This window comes from Berghia stephanieae, chromosome 4 (assembly GCF_034508935.2).
Source record: "Berghia stephanieae isolate SIO BIC M18660-M18661 chromosome 4, UCSD_Bste_1.3, whole genome shotgun sequence".
In the NCBI taxonomy this organism is placed as follows: domain Eukaryota; kingdom Metazoa; phylum Mollusca; class Gastropoda; order Nudibranchia; family Aeolidiidae; genus Berghia; species Berghia stephanieae.
Genome location: NC_088363.1, coordinates 91579536 through 91596193, shown reverse-complemented (window position 1 = coordinate 91596193; position 16658 = coordinate 91579536). Strand labels below are relative to the sequence as shown.

The 16658-nt window shown below is 37.6% G+C and overlaps 1 protein-coding gene across 2 annotated transcripts in view; it reads left to right on the top strand.

Annotated features, from left to right (window-relative positions):
- Positions 1 to 16658, top strand: part of LOC144971567 (sodium/glucose cotransporter 4-like) — a 132946-nt gene that overhangs the window by 88993 nt on the left and 27295 nt on the right. The gene's annotated exons all lie outside the window — the stretch shown is intronic.

Here is a 16658-nt window from a genome sequence, read left to right as displayed (position 1 = left end):
ATAGTTGAGTCCTTGGAAAAGGCTCTTTACTCATATTCTCTCATCGTATTCAGGTGTAAAATCAGTACCTGGCCGTTTACAGCGTTGTCTCTGTCTCAAAAAAAAATTATAATATCGCCTTACTGGCGTCATGTCTTGTCCTAAATGTTAAATGTTGCTGTTGAACAGGGATCCCTTGTAAAGCGACTTGAGCACGTTTAGTGGATATTGCGCTATATAAAAAACCCAATGGTTCGGGTTTGGGGGAGGAGAGGAAGATTAAATAATCCTAAAGTGATAAGAATCCTGAAAGGTAGGGGTAGGACATTTCGTCGCCCCGCCAACTCGGCCCGGACCGTAAACAAATAAAAGGCCTTTTCTCGTTTATGTTAGAGCAGATGCATTATTTGGGGTATTTGGAAATAATTTTCAGATGAGCTCCAACATGTCAAAGCATTGAAAGCCGATACTGTTGTTAGGAAAGAGAGAGAGAGAGAGAGAGAGAGAGAGAGAGAGAGAGAGAGAGAGAGAGAGAGAGAGACATGAATGAGGATATATATATATATATATATATATATATATATATATATATATATATATATATATCTGTGTGTGTGTGTGTGTGTGTGTGGTGTGTGTAATAGCGTAATTAGAATCAATAAATTAATTCTCGTTGAAGGTTTTCAAACTAGGGTATACAACCCATATATTACGTTGTTATAAATTAGTAATATTGCTTATTATCTCCCTTGTCAACTGTTTGGTTTTTGTTTTTTTTACGTTGCAGACCAGTCCCAAGATATATAAATCTGTTTATCTTCACTTTAAAAAACATTTTATATGGATTATCTCCCCTGTCCCGGAAACGTTTAAATCAGAAAAGTGAGTGATAACAACAAGAAATGAAGTGAGTACGAAAGTGCCATTTCTCGTTGAATAGGGAAACGCTAACTTTCAATCAAAGAACTAGTTCCTTTAAGAAACTTAGCATGCACTGAAATGGTACCACCAAGGAAAACGTAAAATAGGAAGACCAAGAAATCCCTGGATGACATGGACTTTGATGCAGATATATAAAGAAGATTAGAACCACTACCTGGAAAGAACTGGTGCGGCAATGTGGTCTAGTGGTATGACACTTGATTTTGGATCGGAAGGTCTTGGGTTCGAGCCTCGCTCGGCGCATAGTTGAGTCCTTGGAAAAGACTCTTTACTCACATTCTCTCACCGTATTCAGGTGCAAAATGAATATCTGGCCGTTTACATCGTTGTCTCTGTCCGAAAAAAATTGTAACATCGCCTGCCTAACAGGCGTCATGTCCCGTCCTAAATGTTAAATATTGCTGTTGGCCAGGGACCTCTTGTAAAGCGCTTTCAGCGCATTTAGTGGATATTGCGGTATATAAAATCTAAATTTTTAATTTTTAACTGTTAAAGACGGACCAGGATGGAAGACGATGGTCGACAGCCTAATCTCCACGAGAATAAGTAAGTACATATTATTATAGAAAGAACGAAATACGCGTCAACCGTCGTAACGTCACTTCCCTCGTAATGACGCATAGTAACATAGTAACTGGCTCTAGACTATCGGAACAATGGCGGACGCCCTTATGAAATATTTCTCCGACGAGCATAAAAGCGTATCCAGAGGGAAAAAAAACATTATAAATCTGATCATGTTTTGACTTTTACACATTCTGATCACAAGACATATGAAAAGTTCTAGCCAGTATGAAGAATAAAAAGTACCGATTTAGATTCAGGGTTTGAGATCCGCGCATTTGAGTCCTTGGAAAAGGCTCTTTACTCACATTCTCCCACCGTACTCAAGTGTAAATGCGTGCCTCGTCGTTTACAGTGTGGTCTCTGTAGAAAAAGAATAATTATAGGAACGCCTAACAGGCGCCATGTCTCGTACTACACGGTAAGTGTTGCTGTTTGTTAGAGTTAGAGGCCCCTGATAAAGTGCTTTGATTATGTTTACTAGATATTGCCCTACATAAATGCTCATGTTTTATTTAAGTCTGCCTTCTTTAAAGAAATAGCATGACTAAATAGTGTACCAATCGGAGGCATTGTTTTGTTGTTTTTGTCTATTTTGATTTATTTTTTTAATTCTACGAATTGTAAAATATATAACAAAATATAACAATATCTAAAAAATGAATAGATAACCAACAAAAATGTTGCATTGATATACATAATTCAGAAAAGTGAGTGGGGAAGGCACTTGTGTTGATAACAACAAGAGATGAAGTGAGTAGGAAAGTGGCAGAAGACAATAGAGAATTATTTTAAAAATTCGCGGAGGTGATGGGGGTTTGAACCCGCGACTTTACTGGTACGACAACTCTGCCTGGCCGGGGAGAGCGTGACTCTACCGTATCAGCTGTCAACGATCCCAAACACTACATGGACATAACAAACTCAGAGGGAAAAAAAGTTACTCGCAAAATCTTATCCATTTTCAAGGGAAACAACCTTTTAATTTAAAAAATGAGTGGTGGGAAAAAAGTCCAGTAGCCTTATACAGGGAGGAAAAATGAATGTGTGACTTCAATGATGGATAGTCTGGATCGGAAAGTCCTGGTTCGAGCCTCGCTCGGCACATAATTGAGTCCTTGGAAAAGACTCTTTACTCACATTGTCTCACCGTGCTCATGTTTTGTTTGTTGTTTTGTTTTGTTTTTAATAGGGGGTGGGAATAGAAGTCCACTATGACAGAGGGAGTTCAAATAGCTCAATTGCAAGAGCACTTGCTTTACACGCAAAGGGACTTAGATCGATCCCGTCCCGAGTGAAGTGATTCCCGCCCACCCACCCCCCCCCCCCCCCCCCCCTCCTGTCCGCACAGTTGATTGGGTAGCTGCTGGGTCTGTTGGATCTGGCGTAGAGTACTTTGTGATTAACCAGCGTCCTATTTAATTGATAGCAAGCAAGTGCTATTACCTGTTTCACGCTACAAACACTTAGAAAAACTCAGGTACCATGGGCTGAATGAGTCTGATGGACTAAAAAGAAGGAAATGAATGACAAAGAACAGTATATTATTTTAACCGGATTGAGGCCGATTCGTGTTTATCTAAACCAGACTTTGATTAGTAGGCGTAAGGGAAATATGGGACCGAAAGAGAAGTTCATTTTAAACGAGATTTTATCTTAAACAAATCTATCTTTTTTGGACTCCATTGTATTTCTTACCATTTTAACATTAAAATCGCCTAAAAGTATGAATATGCTTCACTCCAACATAATACCAGTTTGACTACGTGTGTCACAAATACATATATATGTATGTGTTAATCGTTGTCTCATTGACATACCGCCAAATTGGGGGGGGGGGGGGGGGTCCCCGATACCTCAGTTGGTCAAGCACTCGCTTCACACGCAAAGGGACCGAGATCGATTCCGGGTGACCCGTCCACCCAGCAGTGATTGGGTAGCTAGGTCTGTTAGATCTCTTGGAAAGTACTATGTGATAGACTTAGCGTCCTATGAATTGTAAGCAAGCAATTGGATTCAATAGTCTGATGTCACGTCGCCCAGCAACGGCGGCCATCATGGTTCTAAACAAAGAAAATCGGTACTTTTTATTCTTCATGCTGGCTAGAAATTTTCATATGTCTTGTGATCAGAATGTGTGAAAGTCAAAACATGATCAGATTAATAATGTTTTTGTTTTCCTCTGGATACGCTTTTATGCTCGTCGGAGAAATATTTCATAAGGGCGTCCGCCATTGTGCCGATAGTTTAGAGCCAGTTATTAAGTTACCTTGCGTCATTACGAGGGAAGTGACGTCATGACTGTTGAAGCGTATTGCTATCGTCCATATAACTATAACGCTATAGAAACCGGGATAAACTCCGGCGCCGCTACCTTTGCCGTGCTGTAAATTAATTTTCAAATTGTAAAAAATAAACTTTTTCTCAAATTGGCTAGAAAGTATATCCAATCAAAAAAATAATAAAGTACTACTACTACTACTACTACTACTACTACTACTACTACTACTACTACTACTACTACTACTACTACTACTACTAATAAATAATAATAATAATAGTAATAATAATAAAAATAATAATAATAATAATAATAATAATAATAATAATAATAATAATAATATAATAATAATAATAATAATAATAATAATAATAATAATAATAATAATAATAATAATAATAATAATAATAATAATAATAATAATAATAATGATAATAATAATATAATAATAATAATAATAATAATAATAATAATATAATAATAATAATAATAATAATAATAATAATAATAATAATAATAATAAATAAATAAATTGATCTTTTATACAGCACAATATCCACTACACGTGCTCAAAGCGCATTACAAGGGGTCCCTGCCAACAGCAACACTTAACATTTAGGACGGGACATGACGCCTGTGAGGCGATATTACAATTTTTATTTCGGACAGAGACAACGCTATTAACAGCCAGGGACTCATTTTACACCTGAGTACGATGAGAGAATGTGAGTAGGAGAGCCTTTTTCCAAGGAGTCAACTATGCCCCGAGAGAGGCTCGAACCCAGGACCTTCGGATCCGAAAGCGAATGTCATACCACTAGACCACATAGCCGCACAAAATAATAAAAGGAACAAACAAAATGAAACATTAAGATGCCCCCTCCCCCCTTCCCCTCCAACTTGTCTGAAACTGAAACCTGGGACATCTTTGATGACTCGGATCTAAGACCTTTTGACAAGAAAGAGGTTGTCCTGATTTATTAGGGGAATGCGTTTGCCATTGATTGCGTCCCTTCGTTGTGCCAAACTCAAACACAGTGGACATTGTAATAAGGATAACTTCCGTGGACACAATAATTAAAGGGTTTGATTATTAATGTCTGTGAATTAAACTCACTAATCACGTCATACAAAACAAGCAATAAGCTACAATACAGTGTGCAGCTATGTGGTCTTGTGGTAGGACACTCGCTTTCGAATCAGAGGGTACTGGGTTCGAGCCCCGTTTAATCCTTGGAAAAGTCTTTTTACTCACATTCTCTCACCGTACTCATGTGTAAAATGAGTACCTGACCGTTTACAGCGTTGTCTCTGTCCGAAAAAATTGTAACATCGCCTAACAGGCGTCATGTCGCGTCCTAAATGTTAAATGTTGATGTTGGTTTGGATCCCTTGCAAAGGGCTTTGAGCACATTTAGTGAATATTGCACTATATAAAAGCTCAATTTAATAATTAAATTTTAATATTAGTACCAGATAAGTGGGCCCTTGCATTTATTACTCAGTCACTGATCAAGGGAGTGAATTAAGCAACAAACGCATTCGCTCCATAAAGTAAAAACTGCCTGGTAAAAATTAGACAAAAGATGTTTTGTCAGTGTAGGCTAGAAACTTGCATGTACAGGGTTGCGAACTCAGGACCTATATCTTTTAGTCACAGCGAGTATAACGCGTTACCAGTCAGTTAACAATGGCAGAATGGAAAGAAAAAGACATTTAATATATCATTTTATTGCATATATGCACGCAAACAATAATATTAAAATAACATTTGTACGATTGATACTTTTTAAAAAAATAACTTTATTTCTTTTAAGGGCTTGATAACTAGACAATACATACAAAACTACTAGTTCGTGTTACGCACCGCTTCTTATCAAAGCAATCAAAAGTTTCTGAAAGCCATCAAAGCTATCAAAGTTTCTGAAAGCCAAACTCAATCTTTCGTCAAAGGCGCAATTAGTTATTATAGCAGTCGTGCATTATTTCAATGAATGAATGGTCGCTCTCTTACTTGAGGCGTCGCCGCTCCCTTCAGCACGCACAACAGGTACCTAGACCTCATTCAAAAGAGGCCGCTTCCGCTTGAACAAAAGGTCCTTTGAACGTACAACCAACGCCTTATCTATTTGCAATCAAATTTTGAGCTCAAATTTGCGTCCCCGTGCTATAAGTCACACGGTGTCGTAAGCGATAGGACGTCATTCACCAAGGACAATCAATCAGTATTTAGTACATACAAACTAGGAATAGGCTTCAACAGTCGTGACGTCACTTCCACCATAATGACGCATAGGAACTTAGTAACTGGTTCTAAACTATCGGAACAATGGCCGACGCCCTTATGAAATACTTCTCCGACGAGCATAAAAGTGTATGCAGGGAGAGACAAAACATTATAAATCTGATCGTGTTTTGACTTTTATACATTCTGATCACATGGCGTGTGAAAATGTTCTAGTCAGCATGAAAAATAAAAAGTACCGATTTTCTTTGTTTAGAACCAAGCTGCTCGTTGCTGGGCGGACGTGACATCAGACTATTGAATCCTATTGCTTTATTCTTAAATGACTTGGAAGAGATTGAAATGGAGTAATCATTGGGATTTTTGTGGTTTCTGATTGTTGACCAAGTTGAGGAAAGAGAGTATCTAGAAGTAAAATTTACATCACGCAACAATCAGTTTCAATCACAATAAATGAACATTACCTGCTCCCCCCCCCCTCTCTCTCTCTCTCTCTCTCTCTCTCTCTCTCTCTCTCTCTCTCTCTCTCTCTCTCCTCCACTACAGAAGGGATCGAGAGAGGTGCTTAAATCACAAAACTACAGATATTGCAAACTAGACCTGGATAAAATTGGAAGACATCAACGTATTGAAGAGTAAATAAATAAATAAACAAATAGATGAATAAGTAAACAAATAAATAGATAACTGAATAAATAAATATATAAATAAATAAATATATAAACTTTTGTCTTCTTTTCAATTATACCAGTGTACTTACTGGCCACTTTACTTTTCTTCGCTGTTTCAGGCTGCAACCGTAGCCATCGTTAACTTATAGATAGAATGCGCTTGGCCAAGGAGTTCACAACATTGCCATCCGGAAGTATAACAGACCAACACACAAACTCTGTGTAACCATGAACTTTTATAGTCTGGTTAATACAGTTTAGTGAGAACAACTCACAAACGCGGATGGCAAAAACAATAACAAAGGCCTGAGTGACGTCATCTGCATACTATCTATAGCCTAACACTGACCAAAAAACGACGTCAAAATCCCAGTCTTTGGCAACAAAAGAAAACAAATCGTGAGTTGTATTCAATAGTTCAACCAACTCTACTAACGACAACTCACTAGGCGGTGCAAAAACCAAATAATGACGTCAAAAGGCCAGTCTTTTTGGGTTTCAGTGTCAGGCTATCTGCAACCCAAGTTTGAGAGTTTTTGACAAGATAAGGGTCACTTCGATTGATCAATATTTGGAGGATGAGGTTTCTGGCCCAAACCTTAAAAACGTCTTTTTTGTGGGGGTTTTTTTCTTCAGAGTAAAGTGTTTTTCAGTGATTTCTTGATGTTGTATTTGCAATCATTTAGAGCAGTCAACGTAACACATGTGCTCATTTCCACACAAGGACAGAATAATTGTTACAGAAATGTCGCTGCTTCCACACCATGAATTGTTATAAACTGAAAGTTGGGAAGGGGGGGGGGGGGGGGGTATTTGCACCAGTTTTCCAGATAATTTACATGCTATACATCTAAAAAAAATGACACAAAAACACAGCTAAGGCGCTATATTGTGCTGGTTGGTGTTGTGCTAAAAAAAAAAAGATGACCCGAATGAATAAATGTATTTAAAAAATTATTTTGTGTATTTATTCCACCGATACCTATGCAATTTAAATACCTTAAATAAACAACCTTGTGAACAATGAACTGTTGACTGTATATAGATAGTATGTACTTGGCTAAGAAGTTCATCGGAAGTATAACGGATCAACACACAAAACTATGTGTAACCGTTAACCATGAACTTTTATAGTCTGGATAAAACCGTTTAGTTAGTATTACTCATAAACGTGGATGGCAAAAAACAATAACAAAGACCGAGTGACGTCAACTTCATTCTATCTATATATATTTGAATTTTGGGATCCCCAATGAGAGACTCATTATTACTCACTAGATATCAATGCGCATTTCAAGTTTAGACCATGCGTTACAATGACACGACACTATAGTTATTTCAGCCCATTATCCCCTCTCCAGCACTTATTTCACAACTCAAGCTCCACTAACCCCTTTTGATAAGAAGTGAAGAGAGCACACGGTTTACAGTCTCAATATCAAAGAGATTATCGCCTCTCGCTAATCCCTTGTCAATCTCTTTCAGACAAGAAGAGGACAATGCGACTCGTAAAGGGGCGGGGTTTTCCCATGACATTCTTCTTCTCGCTTCCTTGCTCTCGGCACGCGAGGCTATTTATCGAGGCGCACTTCACTCCATGCTTTATTCTTCTTTCACTCTTTCATTTCTTTTGATTGACACCCCCCCCCCCCCCCCCCCCCCCTTATGACCCCAAAATTCCCACTATCTTGACGTAAGCGAAAGATACGATGCGTCGAACGAGCCGTGGACCAATCAAAACTCGTCGCATGCACGAGTGCGCGAGCCGGAGAGACCCGAAGCAAGCCGAGGGCATGCTCGGCACATTCCGAGTTGTTTTGAAAAGAATTTGATTGGTCAATAGCTCTGGTTGTTTAACTTGTACTGGCATGCGAGCGTGGGAAAGTAAAGTCGCATGCCTTCACACACCGCTACAGACTATACTACCTGCGAAACTAGGCATTCAAAACCAGCAGGCTTTAACTTTGACCCCTTCGGGGGCTTTTGTGGTCGTTCAAGTGTTTACTCATCCAGCTTTCAACCCTTCAATCCCACAGGTTTTCAAATTGTGAAGCTTCAAGTCGCTCTATTCGAGCCACGGACTCGACCCCCTGCTTGCGTGCCACAGCGCCAAGAGGCCATCGTTATGTTCTAATAGCTTGCTTTCTTTCCTGGTAATTTTTTTTAACCCTTTCCCTTTTGTCCGACCGTGACAATGGATGTCGAGACTTGGAGCAACGTAACCCACCTGAGGATTCAATAGCTGTAAATTGATAATGCTCAAATATCTTATGTCATGTCAAATATTTTGCTCTCTCCTTCTTTCCTGCTCCACCTCTCTTCTTCTTCTTCTTCTTCTTCTTCTTCTTTCTTCTTCTTCTTCTTCTTCTTCTTCTTCTCTTCTTCTTCTTCTTCTTCTTCTTCTTCTTCTTCTTCTTCTTCTTCTTCTTCTTCTTCTTCTTCTTCTTCTTCTTCTTCTTCTTCTTCTTCTTCTTCTTCTTCTTCTTCTTCTTTCTTCTTCTCTTCTTCTTCTTCTTCTTCTTCTTTCTTCTCTTCTTCTTCTTCTTCTTCTTCTTCTTCTCTTCTTCTTCTTCTTCTTCTTCTTCTTCTTCTTCTTCTTCTTCTTCTTCTTCTTCTTCTTCTTCTTCTTCTTCTTCTTCTTCTTCTTCTTCTTCTTCTTCTTCTTCTTCTTCTTCTTCTTCTTCTTCTTCTTCTTCTTCTTCTTCTTCTTCTTCTTCTTCTTCTTCTTCTTCTTCTTCTTCTTCTTCTTCTTCTTCTTCTTCTTCTTCTTCCTCCTCCTCTTTCCTTCTACTTCTTCTCTTTGTCGTATAAAAAAGTAACCGAGCTCCGTCCCCCAGAAACCCTAATATATCACGGAGCCGGAATTTATCCCGTCGTCTACAGCTTGCTACTCTTCGGGTAATCTAACGCAAAGTACTTTCCGCCATATCTAACAGACTCAGATACACAATCATTGACAGCGGGATTGTCAGGGCGGTTAGACAAATAATCTTGACTTCACCCAGGGTCGATCTGGCATCTCTGCGTGTGAAGCGGGTGCTCTACCAACTGAGTTATCAGGACCTCCATATATCATTAACAATTCTTTTTATTTCTTTCTATATATTTACGTACTTTGCATTTCATATTTCTATCGCCAAATGAGCTGCTTGGAAATAGCAATTTATATACATGTGTTTGTGTTTGTGTGTGTGTTATATATATATATATATATATATATATATATATATATATATATATATATATATATATATAATAAACTCATTAATAATATAAAAGGTTGAAAGGCAAAAGAATGGCAATTCAAATCACCGGATTATTAAAAAATCACCCCCAAAAAAGTAAAAAGTATAGTGATAAATGGATTCAATAGTCTGATGTCACGTCGCCCAGTAACGGCGAGCAGCGTGGTTCTTAACAAAGAAGATTGGTACTTTTTATTCTTCATACTGGCTAGAACTTTTTCACATGTCATGTAATCAGAATGTATAATAAAAGTCAAAACATGATCAGATTTATAATGTTATTCTCCTCTGGATACACTTTTATGCTAGTCGGATAAGTGTTTCATAAGGGCGTCTGCCATTGTTCCGATAGTCGAGGGAAGTGACGTCACGACTGTTGAACCCTATTGTATTATCAGGGGTTGTGAGGTTATTTTGTTAAAAGCAGTCCTTAAAAGCAATAAAGCCGATGGAGCCGGAATTTATCCAGTCAGAGTTAAACGAACAATAGCATTTATTACTTGCTACCATTTAAATAGGACGCCAGTCTTCCACAAAGGCTTTTCGTCAGATCATCTAATCTATGAGACCCAGCAACCCATTCATTAACTCTCAAACGTTCCACTGTTTTGAGCAAAAATTGTGAATGGAGGGGGTGCAGGTACATTAGGATACCCTGAACTCACTCACTGTGCGCTAATGCTGGCATGTTATATATCAATTTGCTCGTCAGATGTTTTAGTTTCACATTCTTAAAGTTTTTTATAATTTCAAGGCACTTTCCTGGACACAAATATGATTTATGTGTCAAGGTAGGGTCTCAAATTTTCAAGTAAAAACTGCATTTTCTGCAAATACCAAGAAGGAAAAAAATAACTGTTCAAAATTATGATCAAAACAAGTTTATTTTCTAAAAATACATCATGTCTTACAACTTTTATGCAAAACTCAAGTATGTAATGCATAAATTGAGCATCTGGTGGGGTCTCAAATGTATCCACACATTTACTCAAACAAGGGGCATAATCCAATAATTTTTACATGTTCACAAAAATGTCTCTAAATTGCTTATGTCAGCATTTCTTTGGCATATTTTGGATATATCTTGGTCAACAGACCTAAACACATGATACAAGAAGACATTTCAACATGGTGAAAAGGTTTTGGGGTAATAATTCCATTACAAAAGTAAAATTATATAATTATTTTAAAATTCACTTGTGTGTCACTTGTTTAGTGCAAAGACTGAACTATACACACCAAAAATATACACAGGTTCCTTCTTACTGATACAATTGATAATACATGGATAAATATAATAAAGGACTTCAGTATACATATATATTTATTTATATATGTAAATGTATTCGCAGAGAGCGAATAGTATTTTTTTTTCCGCAAAGAGCGAAAACGAATGATTATTCGCAGAGTGCGAAAATATTTTAATTTCACAGTAACAGTACCTTAACAAAATAAAATAAAAATATACAGACAATTTAACATTTAAAAAACAAAGAGCATTTTAAAATACAATAATAAATCAAATAATTTACTCAAGAACTGTATGATACCACAACATACATTTTCTATCCGGCTGTAAACAAAACCATTTTTTACAATATAAACACCTATGTCTAGTTTTCTGTACTTTCCCCCTATCTAAGCATAACCTACAATCACCCCTTGAATTTGAAGAAGCATCTGGTAAAATTGGATGGATTAACTTAATTTCTTCATCTATATCATTATTATCACTATTCCTGCTATTTGCTTTAGATTTACTTTTACATTTACAATTACAATTTGTATTTAAAGCAAGTGGTGGACCCTCTAGATCATCTATCCCGCCTAACTGCCTGGCTAACTCCAGAGTAAAATCTAACTGATTATACTGTTTTGGTCTCTGTAATTCTTCAATATCACTATGCCTAGCTCTATATTCTTTGAACAGAATATAACTATTAACCCTAGCAATGTCAATAAAATGAAAAAATAAACTTTTCCACCACTTGTGTGTTTTTCTAAGACTATTATATTTCCCAATAAGTTGATCAGACAAATCTACCTCATTCATATTCTTATTGTAATCTTTAACTAATTCAGGCTGTGCAACATCTAATTTTCTGAAAACCCCATTATCTTTACTCCTACGTTGTACTACTGCCTCCTTATTTGCATCATGTATTGTAGATATAAATGAAACTGTCTTATTATCTTTCCACTGTAAAGCTAAAATATCACCATCCCTATGCCATCTAAACTCCCCCCTCTTAACCCTCTTTTCCCATTCTCTAACGTTCTTTAGACTAACTGGAAATCCTTTTCGATTAACTATTATTGTCCCACAAGCTCTCACATTCTTCACAACCAAATCTTTAAAAAGTTGAACACTAGTATAAAAATTATCCACATATAAATGATATCCTTGATTGAACAAGCCAACAAGCAACTGCATAACCACATTATAAGCTAAACCATTTGTTGTATTACCCCCTACCTTACCCAAATAAACATCAAAATTGTGTGTATACCCTGCCTTTGAATCTGCTAAAACCCACAATTTCATTCCCCACTTTGTTGGCTTGTCCTTCATATACATTCTAAAGCTATACCTTCCCTTATTTTTAACCATCCTCTCATCTATTGAAATATTCTGATAAGGTTGAAACAATTTCATACATTTTCTACGAATATAATCCATCATAAATCTAGCTTTACATAATTTATCATCTCTATTTTCTGTTCTAAAATTACTTATTTTTAAAAAACTCATAAGACATTTATAACGCCAAATTGACAAAAACCGACGCGCCCACAAACCATTCAACAATGTCTCCTCACACCAATATAAAGTAACACGCTCCACTTTCACACAACTCATGTACATCAACAAACCAATAAATCTATACATTTCATCCACATTCACAGGTTCATCCTTCCACCTCTTATGCAACGTCGGTTTCGAATCCGCACACATACTCGCATAATCATTCGTCCACTCACAAAACAAAGACAACAGTTCTTGAGTAAAAAACAAACGAAAAAAATCTAAAGGCGTTAAAAATTTTCGGTGATCTAAGCGAGTCACCGTATCAGGCAGGCGTGGACCAGGGACTCGCTCAGGGAGAAAAGGTGGCACTTTGTTCTCGGGACCACCATCCACACATAGTTTCTTCGGCTGTGATGGGCCAGGGATTTCATCATGATCCGAACGCCTGAAGAAAATAATAATAACAAGAATTAAAATAAAAAGAAGTACTTTGAAAACAAAGGAAATGAAAAATAATTCTGAAAGGAGAAAGCAATTAATTACACATATAAATATAAAATATCAAAATATTTTATCACTCTCCCTTTTTTACATCACACACTAGTTCTGGAATAATATTTCTTGACATAGAGTTGAGTAGAGTAAAAATACTATAAATAATCTTCCTGTAGACCCAAAACTGAATATATAACATAATATCAACAATAATACATCAGAAAACACAAAACAGTCAATATGAATATAAATGCTCTATAAGAACAACTAAATATCAGGTCAGTTCTCACCTTTTTCTTTGACAAGCAGAACTAGTTGTGGCAGTGGCAGTGTCAGTATCATCAGTAGGAGTAGGGACTTGTGCATGTCTTCCAGTTTCATTCCCACAGTCCTCACACGGAATACGAATCTCGCTAGAAGAAAGAAAAAAGAAACAATATTTTATTATACAAATTGTCGACACATCAAATCAAGACATACAAATCATTTCTATATCTCATTCAAGTGGCCGAACTAACCGTCTTCTGACCTCCGTGTTTGTTTACATTTTCAACACACAACACTTCACTCGTCCTAGTCAAACTCAAGCACTTCATAAATACAATTATAAACAAAAAAAAAAAACTTTTTGTACTATATTAATGAAATAGATAATAAAGTTGAATAAAATATACATATCATGGGCATTATGTGATCGTTTGATGTTACTTTGAGAAGATTTCTGAAAAATACTTACTCGTCGTTCTCACTGTCAGATCCCATATTTGGCGAGTACGGCAGGTCGAATTCTTGAGACCATTCGGACTCAATTTCATCATCATCCTCGTCATCACTTACATCCACGTTGAAGAGGATGTCATAAATTTCAGACTCTTTGAGATTTGCCATGGTGCAAAAAGTTTAAATAATATAAATTTGATAAATTGTGAGTTGGAGTTTTAGAAAGATTTCCCGAAACAAAATGGCGGATCGAAGGTAACGGATGGAGTCGTTAGCAACCTAGCTTTCGTATCTCTCATTATTTCGTAACATTTTTTTACATTTTTAACATAATTGTGATGAATTATTAAATGAAAATCATTCTTTTATAATAAAATAATAGTTTCAACACATAATCTGGCGATTTTTTACCGCAAAATGGGATTATGAAAAAGGGGCGTTGTCACGATCACCGGTGATCGTGGTTTCTATTTGTGGAACGTTTGAGAGTTAAGTGTTGGATGGCGGAGAGACAGGTCGAAGAAAAAAAAATTCTGACAGTACCTGGGATCGATACTCGTGGTTACTTTGGCGTGTGAAGTGAGCGCTCTACCAACTGACCTATCGGGCAAAACAGAGACAAGAATTTGACACACATGTGGTCTTGTGGTATGACACTCGCTTTCGGATCGGAAGGTCCTGGGTTCGAGCCTCTCTCGGCGCATAGTTGAGTCCTTGGAGAAGGCTCTTTACTCACATTCTCTCACCGCACTCAGGTGTAAAATGAGTACCTGGTCGTTAACAGCGTTGCCTCTGTCCGAAAAAAATTGTAACATCGCCTAACAGTCTCGTCCTAAATGTTAAATGTTGCTGTTGGCCAGGGGCCCCTTGTAAAGCGCTTTGAGCACATTTATCGGATATTGCGCTATATAAAAGCTCATTTTTTTTATTTTAAAAAAATCATAGTAGGTGCTAGCTGCTCATACACGTTGGGAAACGATAATATAGAAAAAAATTTGAAAACCGCAAGGAATGCCTGAAGCCGGTGATCGTGAAAATACTAACGAAAGAGTGAAAATGGAGAGGCTTCGTATGGAAACAAAACAGACAATGGACGTTTCGGGTACAAACCCTTCGTCAGCACAACCATACACAAATTAACGTGGAAAACAAATAAAATAAAATTATGCAAAATAACTTGTATCGTCTGTACTCAATGGTGGTGAGTACAGACGATACAAGTTATTTTGCATTTATTTTATTTGTTTTCCACGTTAATTTGTGTATTGTTGTGCTGACGAAGGGTTTGTACCCGAAACGTCCATTGTCTGTTTTGTTCCCATTCGAAGCCTCTCCATTTTCACTCTATCGTTAGAAAACTTTGCAACGCGAAACGTTGGCAATCTAATTTGGCCTTTGTAGACTAGATAGCCCATCCAGTCAATTGACCGCAAGTTCAAACATGTAAAATCTGATCGTATTCTCATATTTAATTATCTCCTCAAACGGCATTGTTGCTTCTTTCTCAACACAAAATTTTTAAAAACCCGTTAAATTTGCGTGATATAAAGTTCACCACAAAATCTCTTACCTCAGCATGATTTTCATTTGACCCTACCCACCCCCCTTACCTCTGTCTCTTTCTCACCTCACCCCACCCCCCCCCCCCCCCCCCCCGCTGCCCGTTCACCCACCCTTAATTTAAACACCCCCTATCGAATGGGTGACAAAATCTTACAGCATCGCCTCTATTCCCCCCCCCCTCCCCCCCCCCCCCCCCCCCCCAAAACCTTCTTCATTCCTCCTTTCCCCAACCACCTCTTTGCGGTCACACTCCTCTCACACTACGTGTATTACAATCCACCGACTCCTCCCCCCCACCCCCACCCCTCCCTCTCCAACCCCTTTTATTCCCCTCATATCGTCACCACAAGTCAAATCTCTCCAAACTCTCTCACGGTCCCTGCTCCAAGTCGGCCCCCCCATTTCTTTTAGTATCATGGTGGTGTGTTATGTATTATGTTATCTGGCGTTGTTGTCTTATGACTCCTCCCTCCCCCACAACCCCCCCCCCCTTCCCCACCTCCCCCTACCCACTCCAAACTCCATCCTGTCTCTCACCCAAACATGGAAAAGAAAGGCCATTATTTCACATTTCTCTATTATACCCAATTTCAGATCGCACTCAGTCAACCGATCAAGAAACATCGATCTGAATCATCACTGTAGTGGATGTTATTGTACTTGTACTTGTACGACCAATTGTACTTCTAAGATGAAACCCACAAGAACTGTTACTCTTCAGTCTTCAGTGTTACTTATAATATCTTCTACATCTAGATAAACTCATATAGACCACCGCGGAAGAAAAAAAAATATTATAATATAATAATCACTATTGCTATCTTAATTCTTCTCTGCCTTTGGATAAATGTAGATCATAATATTATATCTGGCCATACATTATTAGTAGGATTTGTTATTTAAATGATCTAAATATGTTATTTATGGCCAGCCTATTACTATTTATTTCGAACGGGATCCTCGTATAGCTGCTAAATCGTGTGACTTGTTTTTTATTCTTCTGTCGAGTATTATTATTGACACCATCAGTGATTGTGAATCGTGAACACCTGTTTGTGTTGTCATTTTGTTGGCGGCGGTGTGGACAGTTGTGACTTTGACAAGACAGTTCACCTGCCATTTTACACCCTCTGGATTTATTTACCTAGTTAATGCATGTGAGAAAAGGATCATCTTTGTGTATAAGTATAAGTACATGCCATTG